Below are 15,312 nucleotides of genomic sequence, written 5' to 3' on the forward strand. Positions count from 1 at the left end.
ATCTTTCTCACACTAGCAGACACATATCTCTAAGTAAAACTGCCAGCAGCAAATGTCAACTATTTTCTTTTATCAATACTAAGATGGTCCCTAACAGCTTGGTTTAGTTTCTTGGTTCTTAGCTGTAGTTGAGAGCTGTAGCAGTTAATGATAATGACTTATGTTTGTCTAGTACCTTTCATCTAGCAGCATCTAGCAGGATCCAAAAGTGTTTTATCTGATTGACAAAACGTGTAGAGGGAGCTCTGTGCCTACCACTGAAATGCAACCGGAGAGGAGAACACTGCATCTAAATGAAAGTACAGAAAGAATTCACATAGGCACCTCGTCCCTTCCTCTGCTGCAATAGCTGGGAAATTATAATATTGTGGATTAGTGCTTTCATGGGTTCCAAAGAGGTGGTTCGTGCAGTAATTTTGTCCCATTATAGTATCTCTTCATCATTACTGAAGGAAAAAAAGCCAGTTAGGAGCAGGAGATGTGAGGTTGAAAGGGAGGGGAGAAAGTAAAAGGGCTAATGTTAAGCGAAACTTCCAATAGAAGAACAGTGGGGATCTGGCTTCCATATACAGCATTGGCAAGCTTGCCACTGTAATACCATATCTAGGTCTGGGGTCTAAAATTCAAGAGAAAGATTAAAGTACAATAAAGTATTGTAGTGATGATCACAAAAATGGTCAGACAAGATTTTTTTTTTTTATCATTATATGCATTTGCAAATTTGGCATGAAAGGCAAAGCACATTAGTAACAGTTCTGAGTGTCAGAGAGTCAAGAGACAATGCAGAAGAGATGTACTGGATACTTCAAAATACCATTTAAAAGGGTCAGGAAGCTATGACAAATGCAGTACTAGAAACAGAAGGAGAGTAAAATTACAAAGTCCAATGTCTGTTGGGTATCTAAAGGAAAAATAATCCCTGCTACTATTTGGGAACTCACCTATTAGAAGTATGAGAGAAGAAAGGCTCTTGGGTGGATATGGTGATTGTGGGGCATTGATGTCACATATCCTTGGAAAGATCAAATGATCTCTTGGGCTACATCTGAGGAAGTATGTCCAACAGTAATGTGACCGCATAAGGCATTGCTGAGACCATACCTGTAAAGACATCACAGTGCGTGCACAGGAAAGATGAAATACGCCTGAAACCGTGCACTGATGGTCCAGTAGGACTTTAAAGGGAGCATAGGTGCTCCTTTATGAGGAGAAAAAAAAAAAAAAACTTATTTTGCCTAGCTTATTGAGGTGCAGTTTGAGAAAAGATGTGCTTTGTTTCAAAAACTGGAGAAAGGAGGAAACACCTAGGAGAAAGAAATATTTAAGTAAAATGGATGCAAATACGAACAAATGCAGGCTCAGAATCAGAAAAAAAATCTAAAAACATAGTACCAGACCAAAGGAGTTCAAGATCAAGCAAAAACATTTCTGAAAGGAAAATACCATGTAGCCATTGGCCTTAAAGAGGCTGAAATTCAGTAGTTCAGGAGGTAACTCCCAATAGTCATTACCAATACTGCTGTTATGGAAATATGAGCTGATCACCAGGAGACGCAGAGACCAATCACAAGGAAATTATCAAATAGTTACAAGTAGCCAATTGTCATCTGGTAACCAGTAATTCTCTGTGTCCCCGACCTTTGCCCACAGCAAATGCAAGGCTCCTTGGCAAGTGAAGGCTTGTTTTGTTGTCATACTAGCCACAAGCCAATTACTTCATTAGATGTGACCATACCTCTCAAAAGTAACTGCAGTCACAGCAGTTTTATAAAACACAAGAACACAGGAGTTACAGGTGGGTGGAACTATAGCACATCAAAACCAAAATAATTTACAGGTAAATGTCTGTTTTAACAACTCTCTTATTTAAAAAAAAAAAAAAAAATTGAGAGCACTCATTTTGAAACTACCTACCTTTTTCCTGCTGAGATTTTGAAGTGGAAGGCTTTTTTATTTCATTTTTGCGTTTTACTTAGTAGTATAATAGGTTGACAATTTTAAAAAGCTAAAATTAAATATATATTGTCAAAATGAAGTCTTTAACTGTAGTAATACTATCAGTAATAATAATTCTGTTGAGTTAATTGAGATTTGCTGGATTTTTCAGTATTTTTCAGTCTGAATCAGGATTGGAAAAAGATGTTGGCTGTGAGAAAACTGTCACAGGACTGCAAACATTTCATGACCATCTTTAATTTACCTCGATCTAAAGTGACCATTAGACTACTTAATTGCAACAGCAGCTTTTAACATCCTGCTTGCTATGATATAAAGCAATACATAAATCCCAGAGCAAGTTTAAACAAGTCATACATTTACAGTCATTTCTCGCAGCACCAAAAGCCCCCTAAAAAAGACAACATAAAGCTGTGGGTTTTTTAACCTGAATTAACTTCTCTGATGTTGTTCACAGTGTGACACCAAACAATGACTTCACTGGTTTGTCGGAGGGAGTGAGATGAGACAGTGATAATCAGCGAGGCTTAGGGGATGTACAAGCAAACATTGATGCCAAAATAAATACTTGTGAAACTAGAACCTCAGACTTACTCTGAAATTATTGTTTCCTCCCACTGCTGCTTACCTATCCCTCTAGCTTTTTTATCTGTTTCTGTCTTATTTGCTTGAAAGTGTTCCTCAGCAGGACTGAGTCATATGCAATATTTATATTTTGTCTTTAAAGACAAAGTTTTGTTTCCATTAGGGGGAAAAATATGAGCTGGAAATACATGTGACCATGAACAGTTGTTATTTCTGAAAAGCACTTCTTTCACTGAATAAGACAATCAATTATTATAAAACAAAACATCTATCTACAATTTATTTTGTTATTAGGTTAAATAAAAGACAGTATTTGCCCAGCTAGTGTTCTCACAGGGTATAAACACACATGGGTCACTTGCAATTGTTCTTGGGACTTTAGAAACTTACAGTCAATACATTTTTTCCCAGTCCATGGATTTTATTTAATCAATTGAAATCATTTTAGACATGGTAGTGTTAGACTCAAGACAGATAACTTTTCTACTTTAACCAGCATGGGGAAAAGTATAACCAAACATGTTAACGCTCAAATCCATCTCCATTTTGCACACTTCAAAATGAAGGTAGACTGATTTTCCTGATATTTTTGCTTATTTGAAGATTAAATGTGAAACATGAGATCTCTGTAGGTATACAATATTTGTTTCCCTGCAATATACTCCTGTTTATTGCTAAGGCTGAGTATAAGGTAATTTCAGAATAGCAAAGGACTGTTGATTTACAAGCTAAATGATTATTTTATTCACTCCTGTATTTAAGAAAACACCAGCCTGAGTGATTACATTCTGCCTACCTAATTTCCCCTTATACTTATAATGATAAAGAGTTTGAACCTGATCTTATTCACTTATACACTTATTCAAGTGTACATCAGTATAGCAGTGATGCCATTTGCCCATGTAGTTAGGCAAAAGAATAAATGTGTTGTAAAGGATATAAAAAAAGTCTTTTTTTCTTCCCTCTTTTTTGAACATCCACCTGAGAGGTGGTTGCATTTCAATGACAGGTAATTCACTCCTTCCATTTTTAATTGTGCTTACGAGGAAAAGAGTGTAAATGCACACCTTCATTATTGCTATCACCAGTATGGCTTTCAGTTACAGCAAATAGATAAATACATGCAAATTTAAATATCTTTTTAGTGTACTTTCAAAATAAAAGGCTGATATCTACAACTGGGAAATTTTCCTAAAGCCGTTGGCCTGTGAGTCTGACCATAGCTGCCTGAAATGCTTTACCTTCTACCTCCTTAAATAATTCAGAGATGCAGTTGCATCTACTGTTGTGCTGTGTATCTGTGTGCAGTTAACAGTTGCCACAACCTACCTTAAAGCTATTGAGATAATTTCCAAAGACATGGGGTGAAGCATAGTTCAAAGAAAGCCACTCTAACTTATTCCCTTTTCCCTTACCTTTAACTTGGCTGTAAGTAAACGTAACTTGAGTTAGACAGGAGGGGACAAACTGTCTGATGGCCTTTCCTGGGGGGGACACACAGACATTGATCTGTCAGAGTTCAGATCATACAATTTTTTTAGACCTTAAAAAAATGCAGTCGTTTCACTCATCTGGTTACACACAATGCACTGACAATCTTTTTCTCCTTGTAATAGAGCTAATGGCAACCGGAAATGACAACTTCAAAGTTAAGTTGGTGTAACATTGTGTCACTTTTTGTGAGAACAGTGTTAATTAATACATCACTTTGCACCATGCTGGAAAAATACTGTTATTCATTTCATTAAAACCTTGATCCATGATGTTAGCTTAATACAAAAGGTGTGTCCTTTCTGGTACTGATTATTTGACAAAAGATTAAATCAAAAAGAGGAGTTCTGTATATTTTTGTTAAAATTCTTGGAAACTGACCTGGATTTTGACTGGAAGATTCATTAATATTCATTTGTATATAATTGCCTTAATTTTGGTGATAATGACTTCAGTTACCAACTGTGTGATTGATGGGACTTGTGTCTTCTCTCTGAAGGAGATGAGCTAAACAAAAAGTAAAAACTTGCCATTCATGCATGATATTTTTAGCTGCCTTTAATTACAAGCTAGCTAAATAAGCATGCAAACCTTGCTATGATTGATAGGATCTCTATGCTATAGTGATTGTTTTTCTTGAAATTAGAAGGTGCTTGAATCAACTGAGTTCTAAAATTAAGGGGAAGCTGCATCCCAAAGAAGCTTCAATTCTTACTTAAATTAGCAATGAAGAAGAAACACTTAAATACTTTGGCTGTTTTAAATGCATGCACGCAGCCTCTCTCTCTCACACATACACGCAATCATCTTCATAGTAATCTGCAAAGATGCCACCTAGATGGACATTTTGTATCCCAACTAGAGAGGAACAAATTATCGTTTCCTGCAAAAAAACCTGTAGTTTCAAAACATTCTCATTCTTCCTTGGGATGAAACATAACCTTCTAAACTTCGTAGCAAGGAAACCCAAGACATGCAAGCCACAACCAAGATTATTTTCATCAATACGCCAAGCAGTCAGTATCCCTGCTTTACCATCGTCCCATGTTGCAGAGCAATGCTCGAACACACTGACTAGTCTAAACCGCATAACCCTTCTGACGCATCTTCTCTTATCAGTTACATCTTCCCTAGAGCAAGTGCTCAGCAGAATCAAATCAGTTGAGCCTTCTACTGCTTATTTCAGTGCCCTGGCCAAAACCTATTGGTCATCTAGAAGAGAAAAAAATAGCTTTTCTCTTATACTCTCACCAGAAACTCTACCATGTTTCTGAGGGAAGTGTTGAAGTTAATGAATACTCTTTCATTATATTATACACATAGGGAATGAATACACGGTGCTCTTATCATTTGTTAGGCTCAGTCATTGTACAGAAGGTGACTTACAAAAGCACACTGAAACCTACAGAGTGCTGTATCGTAGAAAGCTGAAATAATCTCTTATAGTAATTGATATGTTTTGCTGAAATGATTTTCTTGGTGATCAGGATCATTTCTTATTATTCATTCATCATTTAAAAACATATCATACTGTTCATAAAGTCCAAACTAAATTTATGTTGAGAGTAGTGCTAGAGAGGGGATTAGAACTTCAAAAGAGTGATTTCTTAATCCAGGATGACCTACATTTTCCTTCACTTGCTTTAAGGAAAATATCCCCAAATAATGTTATTTAATAGCATTTTTAAAATTATATTTCTCAGTAGTTCTATGAATAGTTCTTCTCTGTGCATTCCTTGACTGGTGCTATGGTTGCTGGAACATATATTTGGCAAATCCCCTTGTGTACGCATTGTGAGGTGTAATTGCCTCATACCAAATTTCTGGTGTTGTGCTGTAGTTCTCCTTTCTCCGGATGTGTTCGGTATCACAGTAAGGAGGATGACTGTAAGAGCAGCCTGGTTTTGGCCATAGTATGCTTTTACCCCAGAATCTTTGAAATTACAAGCAACCAGCTACAGACTGGAGTAAACCCATTCAAACCCAGTCTAGATGAGCAGTACAGTACCAGGGAGCATTGCAACATTGACATTATATTTTCTGACCAGCATGAATCATACGTTGACGAAAACACTCTGGAAGCATTGCACAATAGGGAAGAGATGAAATAGCCTTGTTTACCTTCTCTGAATGGATGAGCTGCCTATATTGTATCATAATGCTGAGAGATGATTGATGTATACAGCACAGACAGGTCACAGACAACACAGGCTGTACTGTGCAGCTTCCTGTATGCCATTTGCTTTGTACTGATTGTCATGTGTTAGCTGTTATTATTACTATTATTATTATGTAGTGATGAGTCTTCATTTTCTTTCATTTAAATAAAACCAAAATGAATGTTTTTAAGCAGTTTATAGGCTATTAGTTGCTTTTAAAACTTAGTTTATTTTTAAAACATTTATTTACTAAAATTTTAATTTATTAAACAATTAAATAAAATATTACATTACTAATAGTCTCAAAGACAAGAGCAATTAGCAATGAAGATTGTTTACAGGCTGATTTATCACAGTAAATATCAGCTTGATACTCAGCTGCAAGTGCAATAATGGCATTTTCGTATCTCTTCATTACTTCCTTGCCTATCACTTGTCTGTACAATTTCAAGTATATTCAATAGTGGTCAATGGAACTATGCCAATTTATTTCAGCTGCAAATCTGGCCCTAAATATCTAATGTTGACTCACACATATGTCTCAGCCCTTTGAAAGACAGAGAATAAGCTGTCAATGAAACTTCAAGCCAAATGTTAGAAACACTTTACGCTTCTTGGGTAGCAGCCATCAGTGTGGAAATGACATGTTTTGAGCAGGTACACAAAGGAAAGTTTCTGAGGATATCTGGACATCTTCTGAACAGTTCCAAATTCTCCTGAGGCCATCAACTTCAGAACTTTCTGTCATACTGGTTTTAACATTTGTTTTAATTGGGAAAAATAAGGCAGAGCACATGGTCTACTAAAAGTGAGGAAAGGAATTCCATAAATTTGAACCTGAAGAGATTTCGAAAGTATACCTGAATTGCCTCAATTACTTTCTTTTCCTCTCTGGACCATTTTTAATCCAGTCATCATAAGGGCATATCTAAGAATTAATATTTACTAGTGGATTTAGATGGCTAAATTGAACGCAGTTTAAAGGAACCCCACCCAAATTAATTCTGAGAGAAATTTCACAATAACGTTGGCCTCTCCTGTGGGTTTTTTTGCCAGTGTGACAATTCCCACGTGCGTTCTCACAAGGCTGAGAAGCAAGGCCTTACCCGACATTCACATTTGTTGTTCGTCTCCCCTAATTTATGACACATGAACATTATAAATAGATGTATCTCTATTAACAAATCTGCTAAATAAATGTCCTTCGATCTGAAAGTGGCTACAATAAATGTGTAGGCAAATTGTTCCAACAAAGAGTTCATTGACTTGACTGAGATGATAACAGCTACTGAAGATAAGATGGTGCTGGATAGGATAGCCTCAATGAGAAAGTTGGGTTTCCTTCACATTGTGAAGGAAAAAATATTGTGCATCTGTGGCTGTTCAAGCTTCACAATGTGTCTGGTCTACCTTTCCTACAGACATGACCATGAGGTGTGAAATCATGACAGCATACTGATCTTTCAGTCATGAATTTTCATAATCTGGCAGATCTTTCTAGTCTTGTACACACATAAACATGCTGCACAGTCTACCACTGGCAGCAAGAATATGAAAAGTGCTGTATAAGTCATGAAACCAAGAAGAAGGAAACCCCAGAAAGTAGATTGTGCTTGAAACTAAATGAACTTTTTCATATATATTATCTGATAAGCATTTTCACAGACTCACAGAAGGGACAAGGTGGGAAGGCACCTCTGGAGATCGTGTAGTCCAACCTCCCTATTTAAAGCAGGGTCAGCTAAAGCAGGTTCCTCAGAAGTGTGTCTAGTTGGGTTTTGAATTTCTGCAAGAATGGAGACTTTACAACCTCTCTGGGCTATCATCTGTTCCAGTGTTTGACCATTCTCACAGTAAGAAGTGTTTGCTTGTGTCTGCAGTCTGTTCCACAAAAAAACATCTTAAGTTTGCTTTGTCATCTCCTGTAGCTTCATTTGATGAATCCTAGTTCTCATACTGGAAAAGACAGTGAACAGTCATTTCCTACCATCCTCTCATGCTACTAATCTTTTAGAAACTCCCCCACCATATTCTCCCAAGTCATCTCCTTTCCAGGGTGCTTACACCTAGACTATACAACTGCTTCTCGTAGAGAAGATGTTCCATACAGCTGTGATAACAGTTTTTGTCCTTTGCACTTTTTCCACTTCTAACATATACTGCACACACTACTCCAGTCATGGACAAATAATAAATTTATAAAGTGGAATCACTTGTTCTATATACATTTATTAATAATTACTGTAGTTTAATTTATCTTTTTGAATGCTTCCAAACACTGATCTGACACCCTCATCTATCATAACCTGTGATATAAGTTACAAGAAGCAGATACGGACAGGTAAAACAACAACCTGTGTCATCTGTTGATGTCCAATAGTCATGGACTGAAGACATGAAAACGTTCCTGCTAGTAGAAACAATTATGTTTGAACAAATACATCTAGACATACATACACATATATATGCACCACACATAGATACATATGAACTAAATCTGAAATCAATAACACATTAATTTAAGATTTTACTCTAGAATACTAATAAGTTCAATAATACTATGATACTCCAGAAATACGATGGAGGAAATCTCTTTTATATTTTTTCTATTTGTTTTTCATAATATTTCTCTTTTTCTGTCTTTCCTGATATAAGAACTGCATGCATGATAAAGAGCAATTCGTAAGTAAGTTATTGGGTTTCTTTAGTCAATATAGCGCCTGCAAAAGGTGCTCTGCTGACTGAAGACTATTTATTCATGAAACAGTTAAAACCTATAACCCCTTGTCTCATCATTGTCCCAGGATTTCTACTGCTAAGGGAGAGACAAACCCCCACAGGGCTCAAATTTTATGTTCATCTTTATACATGACAATGGGTCAGCTAAGAAACCTGTTTCATATCTTCTCACTCTCTGATCTTTGATCTTTTTCTCTGTAAAGTGTGATGCAAATGATTAAGATCTAAGAGAAAAAGAAGCAATTAGATAGAAACTGAGTGTCAGTCAAAGTGAAGAGGGAATAAATTCATATATTTTTCAGCTAAGGAAAACAGCCTTGATGCCTCACAGAACTGTAGCATTATGTTTCTGAAGATCTCTTCTTCTTAAGGCAAGCATGCCTGAGGTGCTTGGTTAATTATTCTGCTGGTTCAGAAAGCCTGAGCTGAGCATGGGTACTTGTGTACTCATTCATCTCTAATTATTAGATTCAGAGTTGGATGCTAACTAATTCTGCTTGTGTACAAATTCCTCCAAACAGATTTGAGCCCTAACACTATATAAAAAACCACAAGGAACACATAAATAAACTGTCAACCATATGCAAATCAGCAGCCCAGGGGAGTAAGAAGACCAAAACTGGTAACACCAAGACATGAAGAACAAGTTTTAACTGAGCAGCCAGACTGGAATTCTGCAACTAAATTGATGAATGCCCTAGGAAAGTCAGAAAGCAGCAAAGCAGACTACAGTGGGCTGCATAATGCTGCACGTACCCTTAAACTTTGAGATCTAGTTGCTAAAGCTACATTGAACAACAAAATAAAAAGAACTTACAGAATACAAAGGGGATGGCTTGCTGTGGGGAGATGCTCCATGTAGCAATGGAGAACAGTTTTAGAAGTCACCATTATAAAGCAGCAAGGTCACCTAGTCATTAGAGATGAAGATGGATCTGTGAAGTTCCATATATGCATTGTATGCATTTGTAATCACTACTAGCTTATCAGGAACACTCCCTCTTCCAGAGACTAAACATTTGTTAAAAAAAACAGAATAGAAGCATAGGTCCTGGTCCATTCTTCCTCATATTTTGATACTTAACTGATACTTAACCGATACTTAACCTATGAGATATCCATTAGCACAGATTCCCCTTATGGTCCAGAGAAAAAGATGAGTTATTGAAGAGGTCAGTTCAGCCCATCTAGGACCTGGATCACCCACTAGAGAGCCTCTCTCCCTGGGACTGTAGGAGGTGTTAACAGTGACCATTCATCTTGGTTTGTCTGCCTCAATGCTTAAAATTAATAGAGCTGCATCTGGAATGTAGGCTATAATTTCAAGAGAACATCTGCACTCATTTCTTTCTTCAGAATGAACCAAGATATTTCTTTACTTTCTCACAGAGAAGACTATTGACAGTATTAAGATTTTTTTAGAATGATAATCAGGCACTATACCTAAGTCCATCAGCAAAAGCAATAGGGTTTGAAAATGAGGTACAATACCAACACTACTGCTTAATGTGAATTGTAGAATTAAGTAGATAACAGCAGCATACGTGAATAACATGTGATTTATTTCTCTTTTATGATAAAACTAAAGGATTCAACCCAATGAAGTACAATTAGTTGATAATTTTGGTCTTAAAGTCTTCAGTAAAATTGAGAAAGCACTGTCTTCCAGCTTGTAAGTTTTTATAAAACTTAATCCAATCCAGAGGAATCATGTATCAACTTAGATTTTTTTGTGTATGGGAAAAACAGAATTCAAGCCAGCTTCCCGGTGTAGCTTAAATGTCAGACCATCACATTTTAATGGTACGCACAATCCTTATGGGAATCCCATGGAAAATTCCTATAGGAAGCGATTGAATCCTGTCCTGAAATTTGTGTGGCAATATAAATATTGCGGGGGGGGCGGAACTAAAAAAAGGGGAAAAAAAACAAATTTAAAAAAAAAAGGAAAAAAAAAGTGTAAAATATTTTGAAAAGTGGAATCCAAATACTATGCACCAATAGGGTCAAAAGTCTCTAGCCATGGCATCCACATCTATGTGCCTGCTAGTACTTGCTAAACTACAAAGAAAGCTACAGGATAAGGATAATCAGAGCAATAAGCAGTATAATCCATGCACTTTGCCTCTTCATGAATACACAGGGGTGATTTCACCTGAAATATTTCAAGTAGCAGTTGGATATAATTGCCACCATAAAGCTTTCAAAAAGTAAAAAAGTCAGTTTGTGTTAAATGTAAATAAATAACTAGTTTGTATATAAATATGTATGTATGTATGCATACAGAAATTTATGAGGAGAAAGATATTTTCTAACAGCTCTGCTTTGAATAACTTTATGGAAAGTTGATGTATATTGGTGTAGTTACACTGATTTACATCTGATAAGAACCTGTTATTCTGTTCTATTCTATTCTAACGCATACATGAAAAACATGTACAAATCAACATTTGCTATCTTCACAAATATCTTATTCAGCTACAGGAAAAAAGCTATCACCTGTCAAGATCAGATTGCTTATCACAGATTTTCACAGTATGAAAATAACTATATAACTTAATGTATTTTTCTCACTGAATCAGAACCCAGAGAACAATTTTATTGTCTGTCTGTGTGAAGAAAATCTCTTCTTCCCTGGACCATGACCTCAGCCCAGGCACCATTGTGTAGTGCCCTTTGATGAGTGAGACTCCAAATAAGAAGTGCTGGAGGCTGTGTTGATGAGGATTGCACTCTGCAACTTATTTATGAGACTTTTTGTATGTAGTAAAGGCAAAGAATAATGAAACGTAATGTTGTTGTGGTTCATTCATTTATGTACTTTTTCATAGACTCAGAAACAACTTTCAAGCAAAGGCTAATCCTTGCATCTGAAGAAATGAAGCATTGAAAACAGTCAAAACAGCAAACTAGAAACAACTTTGTAACAGCATTGTTACAAAGTGAAACAAAAAAGACATTATTTTTCCTCTCAGCCTTCAACCCTGTCACACTGAAGCATGGTAAGTAGTGGTGAAAGCTGCAGGTGAAGACAGGGAAGATGAAGAGCATTCCCATCTGATTCTCCTGCAAGCCTAGTGGCCAGTTTCAAACAAATCACATCTTCTCACTATTTCTCTTTTTCACATTTTTGATTTTGGGGACAGTGACACTACTTCAATTTTCAAAGTAGTTTGAGATCTTTAAATGAAAACTGGATCATTAGAGATATATATTGTTATTGTTTTATTCCTTTCTAGTACTTCAGATTTTCCATTGTCCAGGGAATCAGAGACTAATTTTTTTTAATATACTTTAATGTAACTCTAATCACCATCATTTGACTCTGTCTGCAGATACTTCTTGTAATAAAAAAAGAGTTGGTTGGATAAAGATATTTTTAGCACAAAAAGCTTAGCAAAAATATGAGGGGAAATTTCTGTTTTGCTATATATATATGTTTATACTCATACATACATAAGTAAATGTATATATAAATAAATATATTTTTTATATATTTGAAGATTACTAGCATTGTTCACAGAAATTCAAAAATCTTTTTATGAACATGGAATATTTTCCATTAAATTTCTGTTTCGTTGATAGATCATAATATATAAAAAATAATAACAAAGTAAAATGAAAACCTCTGCTTTACATGGTCATATATACAAAAAAAAGCTCTAATACTTACCTCTTTTGTTCAAAGGACTAAATATGTTAATTGTCTAAAAGTTTGAAGGGTTTGTGACCTTCATAGTTCCAACTAATTTTTTCTTAGGTCTAGATCAGGTTTCTGAAAACCCCAAATGCCTCTCTTTTATGTTAAATTTCCTCTCTGACTCCGGCTGCAGTAAATTAAGGATGTAAATGTGGAAAAGAAACAGAGAAGAAAAAACTTTGTATTGCAAATCCAAGTGTAGACAACAGTAACAGGAAAGAAAATGTCAGGTATTATATGTAATGTTGGAGTATTCAGCATGACCTGAATTAAACCTGTAGCTTCAAGCCTTCTGGCTTGAGGTCTCAGTAAGCTTCAGGATGAAGTTTCCAATAATCCCCACCTGTCATTGGTGCCCTGGGACTCCCATCAGATAAATCAGGTCAGATTGCCACCTACAAGGTCTGTGTGAGGTTCAGGACACCTGGAGGAATTCATTGCTAAAGCAACACAATTTGGACCTGCCCTGGCTTTTGTTTTTTCACTGCACTCCCCAGAATGTGACATCCTGATGAATACATCTCTCACCACCTTCATCTCAATGCAGAGTTCACACTTGAAAGAGCTACCTGTTAAAACTTTACATGGATCGTACTCAGGGTTGTGAAATAGTTGTAGACCAAATGTAACAGAAATTGGGGACAGAAAGACAAACTCTGCAATATTGCTGCCCTCGCTGTCTCAGACACAACGGCTGCAGATGAGCAAGTAGCTCAAAGTGCAAATTAATGCAGTGATATCTTCTGTAATAACCATGTTAAAAACATCAATTCTGAAGTTCTTGCTCTCATTTTAATAGCGTAATATTCCATGCAGGAGCACCATATCTTTTTTAGTGGACACAAGCTTATGTATACATTGATGCCTATATTTTTTTAGCCATAGTGTTATTTTAAATGTTATTTTCTGCTTTCATTTCAGAAATATAATGACTATAAAATACCTTCTTGGAGATAGTTATGAGAATTCATTTGGTCAGGATAATATTTGCATTTGTGTGGGCATATGTGAGACAGAGACTTACTAGGATCAGCCCTACAATTCACATTGTTCTTTGGTTTAGATCAGCAAAATCAGATCCATTGCAGCCCTACTGATTTCAGTATTTTGTGGTATGTGAATATTATAGCAAGATGTTGTCTGTTTTACAATTTCCAAGTGAATGTAAAAATGTAAAAATTTTTACAGTACCAAAACACAGATATTAAAGAGCACAGGATTTAATAATAAAACTACTAGAAAAGTCAGGGATGGAAAAAAGGAAAGATGTAGGAGATACATGGATTTCAATAAGCAGATCATTCAATTGTTCAACAGAAACATTTGAATTGTTTGGTGGCTCTTATGGAATACACCAGTCAGACTACACTCAAGTAAGAAAAAAAGAAACCTATCCATTGAACGAATAGAAACTCAGCTTTTGAACTACTCTTTGTCCTTGTTGCTGTAATTGTAGTTTCCTTCTCCTTCTTTCTTCAGTTCATTTTCTTGTTTGTCTCCTTGTGATTTCCACTCACTTAGCAAGGTCATGACATGTACCTTACAGCAGAACTGGAAATTAAAGACTCAGACTTTGAAGAATCATACTGAATAAGGTACCCAGACAGTGTAAAAGACCTTTTTATCCTACCGTTTCCTCTAAGACTATTTTTTAAATTTACTTTCAGTAGCTTTTCATGGTATGCAGATAAAGTTAGCTTCTTTCCATGATTGTCCCTGAGAGGAAATACTGAGAAAGATGTCTAATGTTGTGTGAGGAAACAGAAAACTTTGGCAGAAGATGACATAGGGGTTGTTCAGGGGAAAAATGCATGAAGTCATTTAAAAAATAAAAGCTGAGGAAGGGAAGAGGAAGCAGTTTTTAAAACAAAGAGTAACCTTATCTAATGCAATGAAAATGCTCTTTCTCTTTAAGAGAAGTTCAGCACTCAGGCAAAGGGAATTTCAGCATTTGAGGACATCACTAGCATTCAGGAATATGGGCACCAACCACTGCTCTACAGATTCTATCTATCTAATCTACAAGTTCCACCATCTCAGGTCTCTTGACATTTTCATCAGTCTTATCATACACGACTTGTGTCTAAATAAAAATGAGCAACGAGGCTACCAGCAGGTACCAGGAACAAGAAATGCTCTATGAAGAGAACTGAGGAAGACAAAGGCAAAATGAGGTGTGTAGAACAGATATGATAGCAGTCAGGCAGAGGAATTTCACATGAGTTTTTTTTAATCCTAAGAAAAGCTCTTTGAGCCAACCCTGCTTTTTGAAAGTTAGCAGTTAAACTTTTCTGTACAGTCAAACAAGAAAAATAAGTATTTGTCCCTCTTCCTAAGTTAAAGTTTGTCAGATTCTCAGATTCAAGGGGGGAAAAACAGTCTTTATAAAGCAGGTTGAATAACAATCATCAGTAAAGACAATCCTTTGGTATCTTGCCACTAGAAAGCTTTGCCAAGCAAGAGAAAGGAAAAATCCATATTTCAAGCATTGCTCTAGAGTTCAGCTAAAGGGCTTCTGCAGTCCCTTACATTAGATGGTTAACTTATCTGGCTTATAGCACTTGCACATTTCTTATCACTATTCACTTCATAAATACCATTTTTTCCTTGTTTTCTAGATAACCTTAGATTCACAAGTTCTTTAGATAGTTAACTTTTTGTATAGTAATTCAATACAAGTTG

This window comes from Platalea leucorodia (genome assembly GCF_965183815.1).
Source record: "Platalea leucorodia genome assembly, chromosome: 3".
Taxonomy (NCBI): domain Eukaryota; kingdom Metazoa; phylum Chordata; class Aves; order Pelecaniformes; family Threskiornithidae; genus Platalea; species Platalea leucorodia.